Consider the following 15,846-nt stretch of genomic DNA (forward strand, 5'->3'; position numbering starts at 1 on the left):
AGGTAGAGGAAATAAAAAATGGCGCCTGTTTCAAAACATTAATTTTTCATTCGGAGCTATATGTCTTAAAAACGTCTACGTCTAATAGTTCTCGAGATACAGCCTTTTAAAAAGCAACATTTCATAAAAATGTACTGAAATATCAGTAGTTAGTTAATTTATTTGGAGAAATCTGTATCTCAGGAACTATGTGACGTACAGATGTCTATTAGCAATCACATTAAAGCTAATTTAATGTAATATACAGTAGTTTATGACCTTTTCCTTCGTAGGAATAGTAGTTTTCATGATATTTGCTCAAATAAATTGATTTATATTTCTTGGCCGAACAACAAGTTTGATTTATGAAAAACTTTATCACAGAAACCATTGGACGTACATATATCTGCCAGCACTCAAATTGACTATAAAACAGTTAATAATGTTTATCTTTGTAGGAGTAGTAGTTTTTATCATATTTAACAAAATAAATAAATCAATTTATTTTAGCAAATTTTATGAAAACTACTACTCCTACGAAAATAAACGTCATAAACTACTTTATAGCTCATTAAACTAGCTTTAATTTGAGTGCTAATAGACATTTGTACGTCTCATAGTTCCTGAGATATAGATTTCTCAAAATTAACTAACTACTGATATTTCAGTACATTTATATGAAATGTTGCTTTTTAAGAAGCTATATCTCGAGAACTATTGAACGTAAATAGCTCTATTAGGGCTTACATTTTACCAAATTTAATCTTCTTTAAATGATGCTCTCTTAGCATTTTCTATTGTTCTTGGTAGTTGTAAAGATATAGATCTCCGAATAAACAATTAATATTTTTTAACGTTTTGAAACAGTCGCCATTTTTTATTCCCCCTACCTATACTTGGCAGACTCATCAATTTTGACTAGTAATTATACCCAGTGTTTAATTAAGTAATCAAAAATTGGTATGAAATAACTGCCTCTTTTCTCCTCTTGGGCTCTTGTACTATACGACATACCGCCTGACATTGCCATATCCCAGGCATTAATGGCGTTGTTACTAATTATTGATAAACGGTAAATACAACTCCACAACAATAAAAAATACCTATCATCGAATGTTTAATGTTGACAGATAATTTTCCTAGCGCTTTTTTCTTATATTTCCGAGTTATTCTCCATCGAACTTTTACTAAGACCTTGACTTGCCTAGGATCTGCAATATGTTTTGATACTAGTCACGTGGTATCTTTAAATCATATCCCTCTAATAATGGTTGTATACCGTGATTAGCCGAGACGGAGAAAGAAAGAATTATCCTTCGTATCTGCTACCAATTTTCCTCGTCAACGTCATTGAAAGATAAATACCTTCCACGGTTATTTTAAATAAGGATCCGAAATCGCTACCCAGTAATTTTTTATTTTTAAAATAAAGGATAACCGTTATGAAAGAACTTGTAATTTAAAAATAATACAGGATAATGTTTTTGAACAGTTATTAAATCGAAATGGTCCGTTGAAACAAATTCTAGTTCGACTCACAAGTTTCATGGCCGCAACTACAGCTCACTATTCATATCGCTGTGATTGCTGATGAGTCATATTGGTAATAGCTCAAATCCTGTACTTGTACTTCGTAAACATATCACAGGCGTGCGATAATTTCCTTAGTTGTACAAGAGATCGGTGGAGAAAAATTTATTTATTTTTCTCATATTTATAATTAGTTTAATAAAAAATACATAAAGGTACTACTCAAAATTGATGGGTCTGCCAAGTATAATGAAGGGGAATAAAAAATGACGGCTGTTGCAAAATGTTAAAAAAAAAAAATATTTTTTCATTGAGGGTTCATATCTTTAAAACTACCCACAAAACTAGAAAACCTAATAGAATTTTCAAATATATGAGCCCTAATAGAACTGTTTATGAACAATAGTTCCCGACATGCAGTTTTTAAAAAAACAACATTCAAGAAAAAATAATGAAAAATCAATATTTAGTGAATTTATTTTGGGAAAACTATATTTCATGAATCATTAAGTTGGATCCACATGTTTGTCGCTCGCCACGAATCGGAAGCTTGTACAAATGCTCGGTAAACGAAGAGCGGACCATCCACATGTCAGTGTTATTCAGAGAGGCAAGAATGGTGGACGTACTAGTGGTTTCAGCCATTGCACTTGGATTGTATTATTTTTATTACAAAAAAAGAAAATGAAAGAAAATTTAATATAAATAAATAAGATTAAATATAAAACTTATTATAAAAAGTACCAACAAATACCTTTAACCTCCTAACAGCACTCAGTTGCAACAAGACAAAGAACAATGGTGGAGATGCTACACGAGCGCTCTCACGAACCCCTTTGATCTGTGTCCAAAAAATCGACTCTCGACGGATCGGCAACGAGCCTAGGCCAACCAAGCCAACCCACCCATCCACATGCTCGCGTATGTCTGAGTTCGCCATGGCTTGGCCAACATGTAGAGGCCCCTTTAGACGTATGGATGTCTGTTGACATTCAAATCGAATGTACTATAAAGTAATTTATCTTCATAAGAAAAGCATTTTTCTTATTATTTGACAGAATAAATTCACAAAATGTTTATTTCCAGTTGTTCGGACGAAAGTTTTGATTTAATGAAAAAATATATTTCAGTAACCACAATAGTATAAAGATCTACCAGTATTCAAACTAAATCTAGTTTGATGTACTATGAAGTATGTAGTTTCTGGCATATATCTTTGATGAGGTTGTGATTTTCATGATATTGGCAAAAATTAATTGATTTATAGTTGTTCGGACAAAATTTTACTTATATGAAGATAAATGTTCTAAAGTATTTTATAGTATATTAAATTAGTATTGTTCTAGATTTTTTTAAAAGTAATTTTAGATAATTATTTATATCAGATATATAAAAGATATATATGTATCAGTCTTGGTAGACTGATCTACTGCTGTGACTATGAATGATGGTCTGATCTCACATTACCGTCTAATATTGAATTTGTTTAGCGGGTCACTGAAGAGGATTTAGGAGGGTGAATTCCGGAGAGCGAATTTGTTGATCGGGTGAATTGAATAATTGTGAAAGGGTGAAATTGGAGGAGCAGAAATGAGAAAGAAAAATAGGAATGAATGAAACATTTGTATTGGTTGTACAGACCGATTGTAAAAGGAATGGATTGTAAACACAATCCATTACAAATGGATTGTAAAAGGAAACTGTTGGGGTGAAAAAAATTGTTTATTATATCCTATTATTGTATCTCTTTTTTTATGATTATACCATGTATGTGTAATGTATATATGTCCGATTACGGATTGATAAGTATGGTGTGTGAGATAACAACCTAATGTATTTAGGCAGCATAGATAAATAAATAAAGTATTTCTCTCTCTCTATGCTGCCTGCAGTTTTTTTTTTCAACATGTTCTATTTCACCATGGAAAGGTTGAAAGACAATGAAATCCCTGGATTCTCGAGAAGAAAAAAAATTATGAACAAAATTAAGCGTAAGGCTCGGTGTAAAGTAGGTCAACAAATTTTTTGTTTAGAAAAAAGAAAATCATATTCGTTTTGAGGGTTGTCTCAATGTAACAAATACCATTTTTGAAAGAAATTAAAAATTAATAATTTTTTTTTTTCCTGTGAGGACTATTTTTCATATAATCGTTCATAACTCCTCTTCGCTTTATCCTATTTGTACGTTAAATAACGGTTGGAAAGCTGAATGTCCGTTCTTTCAGCCGACATCAACGTTTATGACGGCGAAATATGGGTTTCCAACAGGGAAAAAAATCACACGTTTTATTTTATATCTCCGGTTTTGATTTGTTTAATAAGACTCGGTTTGTGCCCTTTGGTACAGTTTATAGAGCACTAAACCACTGCCAAGCTTGGTGTAAATCGGTTGTGCAGTTTTGAAGTTATTCCCAATTTTTAGATTTTAAAAAAAGAATAAAAGATAGGGAAGGATTTAGGGCGAAAATTTCGGGCAAAAAATTTTTATTTTCCGAAAATTCGTATTTAAGGGTTTCAAAGAAGTGCTAAAAACGAATATCAACTTTCAATCCTAAAAAATCTTTTACCACATTTTTATAGGTTTGTCAGTTTCAATATTTTGAAGCATTGGAAGGGTTTTTACTTAAAAACTATTTATATTTTAGGTAGTATATACATGAAATTACCTTAGATATACGTTACCATAGTCTTATCTCACCATCAATATATATTAAAGGGGATCGTCGAGTCTTTGTTCACAATAAACTTTTGAATTACTGGACTTTGTTTCACTCCTAAAAAATATTTTACCACTCTTTGATATGTCAATCAGTCTCAGTTAGATGTGAATATATTACTAATATTGAAGGACCAGTGATGCGGCGAGAGGGATGCGCTGGGATCTTTTGAGTTCTGCTCTACCCCTCACACGTGGGGGATAGAGTGGGCTCAGGTCGATTGTGTAAATATTGTATATTAGAGTGTGAATGTGACTAGAGACTATATTATTTTATCACTATGTTATTTTATTTATTTATTTATTTTTCATGCAGATAGTTTGATTATGTTCATTCTTCTGTTTGCATATATTTTAAGAGTTTTTTTTTATTCATTTATTTAATTTATTTTATTTTATTTTAGTATGTATGAGATCATTTATCACTATTATCTATTGCCCACAACTGTGTGGCAGATTGTAAAAAAAATTAATAAAAAGTATTATTAAAAAAAAAATATTGTCAGACAGTGAGGGGGTGCTATTTAAAAACTATTTATGTTACTAAATTTTAATCTTACTTATTATTATTTACCTTATTCAAACCACTGCAAAGTTTGGTGTAGATTGGTTGATTAATGTTGAAGCTATTTATATTTTTTAACAAATATTTCTGTTTCGCTCCTTTATAGTGTGTATTGGCTCAATTCATGTTACCAAAAAATAATTATAAAGTATTTCTAAATGTTTAATTTTAACTAAATATCATTTAGTTTTAAGAAACTATCAATTGTGTTAATTAAATCTATATAGATTCTCAAATATAGCATTAGCGAAACATTAGGTCAGCTAATAATAAATAAAATAGAAAAAGAGCAATAATAATAATAATAATAAATAAATATTACAGTTGTAAAAACAAGTTAATTAAATAATAGTAAAATAATATGAAAACAATTACACACTCACATACATACCTTCTTAATGATTAGAGCTGGCAGTCGGTTCTGTACTGGATTTTAATCCTCTATTTCGTTACATAATGAAGTCAAACAAGAATTAAAATGGCAAGAGTTCAAACCGAACTTCTTGGAACATGTAAAAGTAGGTCGTTGGATCCATTGACGCAGAGGACTTCAAGCGGTGAACCGCAAATAATTCTGTCAAGGCTACAGATGAGAATTTATAAAAATTTTCCTGGACGTTGTAAACTCATTACAGCTCTCTTTACCTAACATCAAATTACCCCGTATCATTTCAACAACGAAAGACGTAGTACCGATAATTATTATCAATTTAGGGATTCGAAATCACCCAATAGCTTCACAAGGTTTGACGTAGGAACTTCAGAAGTGAAATGGCTGGGTTACGTCATCAAATCCAAAACGAAATTAATTTATCAGTCAAGCTCAAATTAAATTTCTCTAGCCTCTGATTCAATCTTAAGAAATTTAATCCTTGATTGGAGTTTATGATAACTCCAGAAAATAAAGGCGACTTATATTTCTCAGATATTTCCACCTTCAAAGCTATGAAGGTATATTTTATTTACCAGAGTTTTCGCTCGTTTATTTGGTATAAATCTCTGATAGACGAACATCATTCATGACGTATTTGTCAATGCACTTAATCTTTCGTATAGTTAATATAAATGCAATATTGTACGTAGTACTGCTATGTACTGTCTCGGGATTTAATCGGGATGCCAATATAATCGCTGAAGGCAATTATCCATAAATAAGTTAATTAATTTATATTGAGTCCTGCAAAACTATTATTATAATTGTATTCTTTTCCAAAGGCTTTTTGTTTGTTTACCAGTTACCAATTAAATACCTTTGTATATATTTAAAAAATATTGTTACCATTAATTATACAATATAACAAGGGAAGGTATTGGGTAATATAATAGTATATAAACCATTTTTACTTATTGTCTGATATATACTTATAGGTGCTGATTTGAATGATTCGTGATGGGAGACGTAGCAGCGTAGGTGTCTCATTCATAAGGGATGCTGTCCAGGTCTCATAGCCCTTCTTATGACTTCGTCTGGTCAAAATGCATCTTACCCTCTCTTCCGTCTTCTGCCTTACATAAATTACGTTATATAATAAACAAGAAAGAAAACATTTTTTTTTTCTTTTACAATCAATTCCCCCTCTCAGATCCTCTCCAGTGACCCGCTAAACAAATTCACCATTAGACAGCTGAACTCACATCAAACCAGAGAAATACTAGTCACAGCAGTAGACCAAAACAAAACTAATACATAGATTTAAGGAAAATATAATAAAAGGTTGGTTAAAAGAAATACTTGATTGGATAAATAAGTCAATAAAAAATAAATAAATACAAATAATAGTAATAATAAAATAATTTAATGGATAAATAAGTGAAATAAGTGTTTTAACAAATTGACAGGTCCACCTACTAAAATAAATAAATAAAACAATGACTAATTCAGAGCTAATTCCCATACAGGTGATGATGCATGATCCCAAGGAGTCCAACATAATATTTTCCGCCAAGATCACAATACTAGCATAACCATAATTCAGATAGATTGTTTTGTCATAAAATATTCTTTCATTATACGTAGATACCTAGCTGGGTGCGTGGAAAGCTGCAGGTGGGGGGGAGGGATATTCGTCCTGCAATTTTAACAATGACTCAAGTCCCCCTTTTTCCATGTGTAATTCTCTCCTATCCGTAATTCTGTCTTACTACTCCCAGTATTAGGGTGTGCTACCTTTTGGTCCATTCTTCCTCGTGGCTTTCCGTACCTCCACCCCAAGTTAATCTCATAAACACTGCCCGATAAATGATTGTAATAAACTATAATTGACTTATCCCGAGGCTTGCTCGTAGGTAGCTTTCTCATGGCTGACAACGCCTACTTATTCAATTAGGTCTTCCGACCCGAAACTATCCTGTATCCATTAGCTCTTAAAAGACTCCTTAAATCTGTATAGAGGACTGCATATGTGATGACAAGAGTCAATAGTTTTTAAGGCAAACGCAGTTTTCCAGAATCTAAGAGTACCTAGAAGTTCAGGCAAAAAAAAAACCTACAGGCTGTACCATCTACTAAAATCTCCACAGCTCTCGCTCACACTTAAGTTAGGAATCTACATGGCCGTCATTAGACCCACGCTGCTTTACGGTGCGCCCTTACTGAAGCACTTGTACAAGAGCACACTAAACAAATTTCAGAGCTACCAGAACTGTTCTTCGAAACATCGTAAGAGGAACAGCGTTACAGAGGGCCAGAATCACTGTTATCCACGATGAACTCCAACTGCCCACTGTCCCGGAGTACGTTGGCCGGAGACACATCAAATTTTTTGATGGGTTAAAGGGCTAAACCAAGCCGCTATTCAGGGAAATTGCCCTTCCACCACCAACTGGGAGATGGCAAGGAGATGTCCCCTTGGTAAATGTTCTTACCCTGGGAAGAGGTTTGGGTTATGCAGCCTAGATCTAATTCTAACACTAACAGCAAAGCGGACCCTCCCCGCTCACCATTGTATTAATGTGCACTTTGCGCAATTGATCCTTCACATACAGTGAACCCCACCACAACCCTTAAAATACCTACAGGTAAAAGAAGGAGGCATAGTAACAGATATATTAGTTTATCATTCATATCTGAGAGTACGAAAAAAAAAGGGGGGTCTCAGCTGGGTGGGACCGGCGGGGGATTGCCTTTTTTTGGGTTATGATCTCCTCTTGTGAGATTGTGACATGTATGTAAAAATATTTTTTTTGCTCCAAATTTGCAGTTTTTTTGGTAAAGATGTTGTATTGAGGTACGTTAGTTATCTTGGTTTAAGGAAAAGAAAAAAGTAAACAGGGTAAGACCAATGCTATTTTTACATTAAGCATCGGGGTCCAGAACCCGCGATCCCTAACTGCTACTACCGGTTGCATTACTAGTAGATCAAGCAGTGGTGACATTCAGTGAGTTTCCACAGGTTCAGCAGAACCTATCGCTAAAATTTTCAAAGCATTCCGAATCTTGTTAAACATACGTAACATTTTCCCCAGTTGTTTTGTTTCATTAAAAAAATATATTATAAAATTATAAATAAATTAACAGTAATCAGTTAGTAACAACCCAAAGTTGTACAAAAAAATATTTCGTTATCATAAAAACCCATTTAATTGAAGACTGTCTCGATTGGAACTTCCTCATTGAGACTTTTGAGCCTTTCATGCTACTTTTGTCTTCATGTCATCGATCTAATTTCTTTTTATGACAACTTTGCAGGCTCTAGCTTCCTAGGGTAAAACATCACAAGATTCAAGCTTTCATAAGCTTTACATTGCGCTGTGCGGTTATTTAACTATTATAAAAGCTGCTAAGGATTGAAGCGACCATAATAAATGTTATAAATACTCCCACCATTCAATAACCAAGATGGAACAACTTAATGGTGATTAAGTAGAATACTTCTCTTCCGCTGAGGAAACATTCTTAGGTACGTGTCTTCCTCCAGCACATTCCAATATGGCGGAAAACTATCCTCTATAAACCTGTTCCAACATCTCCTTCAATTCGCTGTGCCTTATTGTAATATTTGTAATTTTCTCCAATCCTCTTGAGGCGTTAGATCAATGACCTGTAGATTCCCACCCTGTCCTGTTAACGACCCCAATGTATGCCAATGACCTTCAAATTTACTTCCTTTTTTTCCTCATAGTTGAAGATGGCTCAGAGAATAGTTGAAAGTTTTGCCATAGGTGGATGTATAGTTATACTTTACTTTTGTTAATGTCTCATCGTTTCTCACTTTCTCATTCAACAATGTCTTAATCGTGGAAGAGTTTAACAAGATCATTTTTTTATTATGCTACACAACTATCCACATATGTGTTGAAAATCATTCACTTTTGTGTATGATGTTCTATCCTCCCTTCTCCATGAAATACTGTTCAGGAGCGAATCCGGAGGTAATTATGATTATTTTTTTGGAGGGGGAAAAAAGCAATATGTATCAGGATGCCAGACCGGGATCTTACCTGTGAATTAGATTTGTGTCTCTATTTTGTTTAAACCAGAAGCGCTGACTAAAACGTATTATAATCAAAAGATGTAATGGTGTTGGGGATCAAAAAAAACCAAAACAATATTACCTCTCAGAAATTCGAAATTACAATAGACTAAATTAGCATCGATATTAGATAAATTAAGCACCAAGGTCAAGAATTACATGGACTAGGATCAACATCTGTGGTGTCGTGTTCTATCAATCAATCCATTCAATTTGAAAAATTAATAGATTCAGATAATAAACAATTAATTATTTTGGTTTAAATTAAGGTTTACCACGAATATGCCATTAAAAAAAACTTTGAAAGGTTTGAAATCGATGTATGGGAAACCCTCATTTCCGTATTTCTGGAAATCCCACTTATTGTATATTCATGTTTTTTAACATAAAGTTTTATAGCCCATTAGTGGAATAATTTGGAAAGAGTATTTTCCAGAAGGAAATTGATTCGTATCAATAATAAAAAATATATCTCCGTTCTGAGATGTAGTTTTTTATTAAACTGTTTTATAGATATCGTACCATAGGTGACCCTTAATAATAATGCGATTAGAAAAGAAATTAGAAAATCAAGTTCTATAATTTCCATTTATTTAGTTATACGGTAATTCATAACTTAGCGGTTCAAAAGGGTGCTAAAACAAATATTTCTTGATTTTTTCTCCAAACAATTTTGTTACTCCAAACTTTCGAAATATTAGCTTAAAACGGGAAGGAGCGACTTCGAGATAGAGCAAAATATTTAAAAAGCCCCTGAAATCGAAAAACGCCATACTTCACTGAAGGTTTCCTTTGGTTTTGGTAATTTTCTATACATGTAAATTCATTTGATACACTCAACAATATTTTTTACAAATAATAACAGGTAGATTGCTACATAATAACAATTAAATAGATTCGGAGCAAAGGAGGAAAGCAATAATATAAATAATTCCCGAAATCATATGAAATATTTTGTTTTTTCGGCAAGGTCGCATTGGCAAAATCGCGTGTATAATATGTTTCGATATACAGCGGCCGAATAAAGTATTTGCACACCTGGTCTTTTCTTTATATAATGAATTTAAATAATAATAAAATAGTTTGAGGTTACATTAGTAAAAAGTACAATTAAAACTTGTTAAAACAGTATAAATTCAATTAAAAATATTGATCATAATAAAAATTTATTTAAATATAATATAAACACTGTCAAAAAAGTATTTGCACACTATGTTTGCTTGCTCTTGTTTGTATGCTTGAGTATAATCCAGATCTTTTCTATAAGTATTATAAAATATTTCAATCTATTAAGTTCGTTTTAATTTAACCGATCCTAATGCCAAAAACAAGTGAACGAAGTTCCGCTACTCGCGAAAAAGTTAAAACAATTAAAAATGTTTTAAATTTTGAAAGAATTTACAGCAGGGTCCCAAGAAAGAAACCTTATATCACAGTGGAACCAATCGCGAAAAAAAAGCACTTATTTCCTAGGGATTACATCCCTACAAGCCCATCAGTTTTTGGGAAAATGTACTTTTTTTCTGTATTTTTTGTTTTGTTTTTATAAAAGAAGTTTTTCATTTGAATTTTATTTATAGTTGTTAAGTTATAAATAATATAATTTTTAGTTTTGAAGTAATAGGGTTTTTTTTATTGCATAAATTCATAATTTAATAAAAAAAAAAAGTGGTGAACAAATACTTTCTTCGGTCACTGTAGTATAAAAAAAAGTTTGGAGAAGCTTGTCGGGGGGTGTGGTCAGCAAAGAACAACATAAATAAACAAAACCATATTTATTTATTTTATGCCGACGTTTCGACCCGAGTTTCAGGTCTTCATCAGGGCTATAGAACAAAAGAGATAACAACAACATTTAGAGAAACATACAATTGAAAAGGAATAGTATACAAACAAATTTATAATTATACAAAATATTGAATTGAATCATAAATGATAAAAAATTGATGACATATTTTGTATAATTCTAAATTTGTTTGTATACTATTCCTTTTCAATTGTATGTTTCTCTAAATGTTGTTGTTATCTCTTTTGTTCTATAGACCTAAAACTCAGATAGAAACGTCGGCATAAAATAAATAAATATGGTTTTGTTTATTTATGTTGTTCTTTGCTGACCGCACACCCCGACAAACTTCTCCAATCATTAATCTACGGTCAACTATCTACACCTCATTAAAAAAAAAAAAAGTTTCATTGAAGTTAACTTTCCTTATTATGAAATATTAATTATAATAAGGAGTCAAACATTGAGAGGTACTTAACACAGAATTGTATCCCAGCAAATATAAGTTATGTGGTAGCATCCCGAAAATGGAATGGATGTGTAAATGGATAAAGTGAGCCGAAAAATATTTGGGTGGATTTAGTTCAGTCCAATTTTGAAGATTTGGCTTTTATGGAATTCTGTTTAAGTTAGCTACGGTTGTCATCGACATCTAACCTCCAGCTTTATTGAGCCTTTTGAATATTGTTATTATTGAACTTCTTAACACCAAAATAAAACAGCATTGGAAATCCGACAAGAGTAGCCAGAACCATGTGGAGAATCAAACAATTACTTCTAAACCTTTTTGATTTATCTAAATTAAACGATAATTAATTTGTATCTAAATTAATGATGTGATTGTTGTTTCCTCTCCGATAGTGACGTGGAACTAGGCTTTATTAATTTTTTTAAAGAGCTATTCGTTTCCCTTTAGAAAACCACTTCATCACGGTGTAACTAAAGGATCTCTGCTTCAGTCGTTTTCATGGCCATTTTTTATTAAATTTTACGCTTTTTTCCTTATTAGATCCTTATTATTAAACCTTATAATTAGGTTTTATCTAGGATTTTTACTACAATTTAATGAAGGAATGGGGATCTAAATCTAATATTTTCCAACAATTTCGATCGTTTTTCGCAATTTACCGGTGGTCTGGAGAGTATTCTCTGAAATTCTTTCTTTTTTCTTATTAAGTAATATTTTACCATAATTTGGTTGCTTTAAGTATATGTTATCAAATCACCTCACTTTTCAGGTTTAGGAAGAAAAATTTGATCAAATTACTTACATTCTCGAGGGAAATCATCCCACAGAATAGTTATTTTGACATCTAGCTTAGGGATGTGATCGAATATCTATTTTCATCATTTCCCTACTAGTACAAGACCCGGGAAGGAAAAAAGGTTATTTCACCCCAATTTTTGATTACTTTAATGAAAACTATGTATAATTACTAGTCAAGATTGAAGAGTCTGCCAAGTATAGGTAGGGGGAATACAAAATGGCGGCTATTTAAAACATTAAGTTTTCATTCGGAGCTATATGTCTTAAAAACTAGCAACAACAATAGAAAATCTAATAGAACATTATTTAAAGGAGAGTAAACATGCTGAAATATCAGCCCTAAGAGAGATATTATGTTCAATAGTTCTCGAGATATAACTTTTTAAAAAGCAACATTTCTTTAAAATGTACTGAAATATCAGTAGTTAGTTAATTTATTTTGAGAAAGAGAGAAAAATGCTTTATTCATTTATGCTGCCCAAATACATCGGGTTTCTATATTACACAACATACTAATCAATCCGTGATCGGACATATATAAATTACATATTTTAACATGATATAATAAAGTAGAAAGAAAACATTTTTTTTTTCATTTTTTCTCACACTTTTCCTTTACAATCAATTCTACACACTAAATACAAACATTTCAATTTATTCCTTTTTTCTTTCCATTTCTTGTCCCTTCTATTTCACAATTTTTGTTTCCTTTTATCAACAAATTCACTCTCCCGAATTCCCTCTCTCAGATCCTCTCCAGTGAGCGACAGCGATGTGAAATCAAACCAAAGAAATACTAGTCATAGCAATACATCAGTTTGCAATAAACCAAACAAATAAATACATTTTACCAAAACAAAACCAATACATAGATTTAAAGGAAAATATAATAAAAAATTGGTTAAAAGAAATACTACATTGGATACATAAGTAAAAAAACAAGATAAATAAATAAATAAAAATAAAATAATTTAATGAATAAATAAGTTAAAACACACAAATCAACGGGTCTATCTACTAAAATAAATAAATAGAAAAAATATCTCAGGAACTATGTGACGTACAGATGTCTATTAGCACTCAAATTAAAGCTAGTTTAATATACTGTAAAGTAGTTTATAACCTTAACTTTCGTTAGAGTAGTAGTTTTCATGATATTTGCTAAAATAAATTGATTTATGGTTATTCGGACTCAAATTAAAGCTAGTTAAATTTACTATAAAATAAATATACAACATTTGTATGAAATGGTGATTTTTAAAAGGCTATATCTCGAGAACTATTGGACATAAGTAGTTCTATTAGGGCTAATATTTTAGCAAGCTTACTCTTCTTTAAATAATGTTCCTTTAGATTTTCTAGTGCTGTTGGTAGTTTTTAAGATAAAGAGCTCCGAATGAAAAATTTATGTTTTTTTAAGATTTTGAAACAGCCGCCATTGTTTATTACCCCTACGTTTACTTGGCAGACTCATCAGTTTTGTCTAGTAATTATACACAGTTTTCAATTAAGTAATAAAAAATTGGAGTGAAATTACTGCCTTTTTTCTCCTCTTGGGCTCTTGTACAATAAGGAAACTTTAATATTCAACACGTTAATATTCCGGACTAATGTTTTTAAAAAGTTAAGTGATAGTTCCCCCTTACACTCCATTTGAAGGCAACTATTGTTCGAAGCCAAAGGTGATGGATTACCCTTGAATAGCGATGGGATTCCCGACGTAGCACTTCCACCACTGCAAATAGGGCGAGGTGGAGGTTACCTGTCGAAACCTGCCAGCTTGACCTCGGCCTGTGTTAATTCTTAAGTGAGTAGCTGGAGTTGGCTGTTAATCATTGAGTCAAACACAGTGCATACTCAACACTCATCGCTGTACCTGGAAATTTTTAAAAAAAGCAATTGAAAATTTGTAAGAAATACTGGTCAATAACTTACTTTTGACGAATTACAAAATCAACGAAAAACAAAAAAGTATTTATGTTCTTTAAACTACATTTTTAAATAATTCCTAAAATAATAACATTCTTCCCCGTGTAATTAACCAGTTCACCTCATTGAACATAATATACCTTATCAGTAGTAGGATGGTAGAATTTATCTACTTAAAGGGAAGAGATTTGTCATTTGACTCACTGCCTTATTTTATAGTCTTCATTCTCATTTTCAGCGCGATTTGTTTTTATTATAACTTCTACAAAATTTCTGAGAGGAGTTTTCAAAGTCAAGGTGGAAATAATTTAGAAAATAGTTTAGGTGGAAGAATTGTAAATATAATTATACTGTTAATAGCATAATTATGGCAAAAATATAAAATCATAATTATACTAACTATACATTAATAATTATATTAATAACCATTAAATCAATAATGTATAACTGTGAGAGAAGATACAAAATATTCCTAGGGTCTTGGCTTTTGGGGAGCCCCATAAGAGTTGATTAAAAACATTTAGATGTAAAATAATAAACTTTTGTGACTATAATTCATTAGTAAGTTTTGTTTTCAAAGCCTAACCAAGTTGTTTTGTTCAAACCTTAATTCAAATCATATTAATTTTATAAACAAGCCTAAAATAGTTGAAATATTGAGTGGAAGGGGGCACACTGAATTATTTCTGAAATTTAAATTGAATTATTAAATTAAAATAAAAAAAAAGGGTGCATATCCCTCTGCGGCACTTGTCCCATTTCTTTACCCATAGAACTTGCTTTATTCTAATCGACTGTTGGTGCAGAGTACAGTTAATATCCAGCGAGGATTTATGGTGAATTCAATTAAAACTCCCCAATCGTAAATAATGATGGTAGTTAAATCATAAATAATTACAGTATGTAAATCATAAATAATTATTATTATTATTTATTTTTTTTTTGCAAATTTACAATAGTTTTATTTTGAAGCTACTTCATTTTCCTCTAACTTAACATAAAAGCAGTATGAACAGATGATTTCCTACGAATAAAAGTGTAGGTACATTTGTGTTGTTTTAAAAACATGTAGCTTCCCTCACAATTGGTTCAATACATAGTCACTTATCAATATCTCTGGGTAAAGCTAGAACATTTCTGTACTTTAGGGGTGAAGGATACTGTGTCATACTTCCCTAATTTTACAGGTCCATAGCTTGAGCAGATTTTTCTCAACAAATAAAAATGTATTTAGAGTTCTTTTAAAAACATGTGATCTAGGTCACATTTATCTATACCTCTGTATATTGAGCATATGTAACATAATTTACATATAAGAATCTTTTTACATAGCATCTTCATACTATACATTCATTTCTGCATTAGTTTTGTGTTTCACAAGATACAGATTTTATTCAGTAAGAATCTTCAAAAAACTTTATCTATTTGTTACCAGGCAATTGTTATATTTGGTATTTTTCTTCTTCTAATAAACAATAATTATATCTTAAATTTCCTTCATGATATTTACATGTAGTACTTTTTATTACTAATATAAATGCTAATTTTTCAAGCGTTTTAAGTAGTATGAATCTAAATTATTTGGAAATAATTAAATGGTTT

This window comes from Halyomorpha halys, unplaced genomic scaffold (assembly GCF_000696795.3).
Source record: "Halyomorpha halys isolate HHAL.00 unplaced genomic scaffold, Hhal_1.1 Scaffold1313.1, whole genome shotgun sequence".
NCBI lineage: Eukaryota > Metazoa > Arthropoda > Insecta > Hemiptera > Pentatomidae > Halyomorpha > Halyomorpha halys.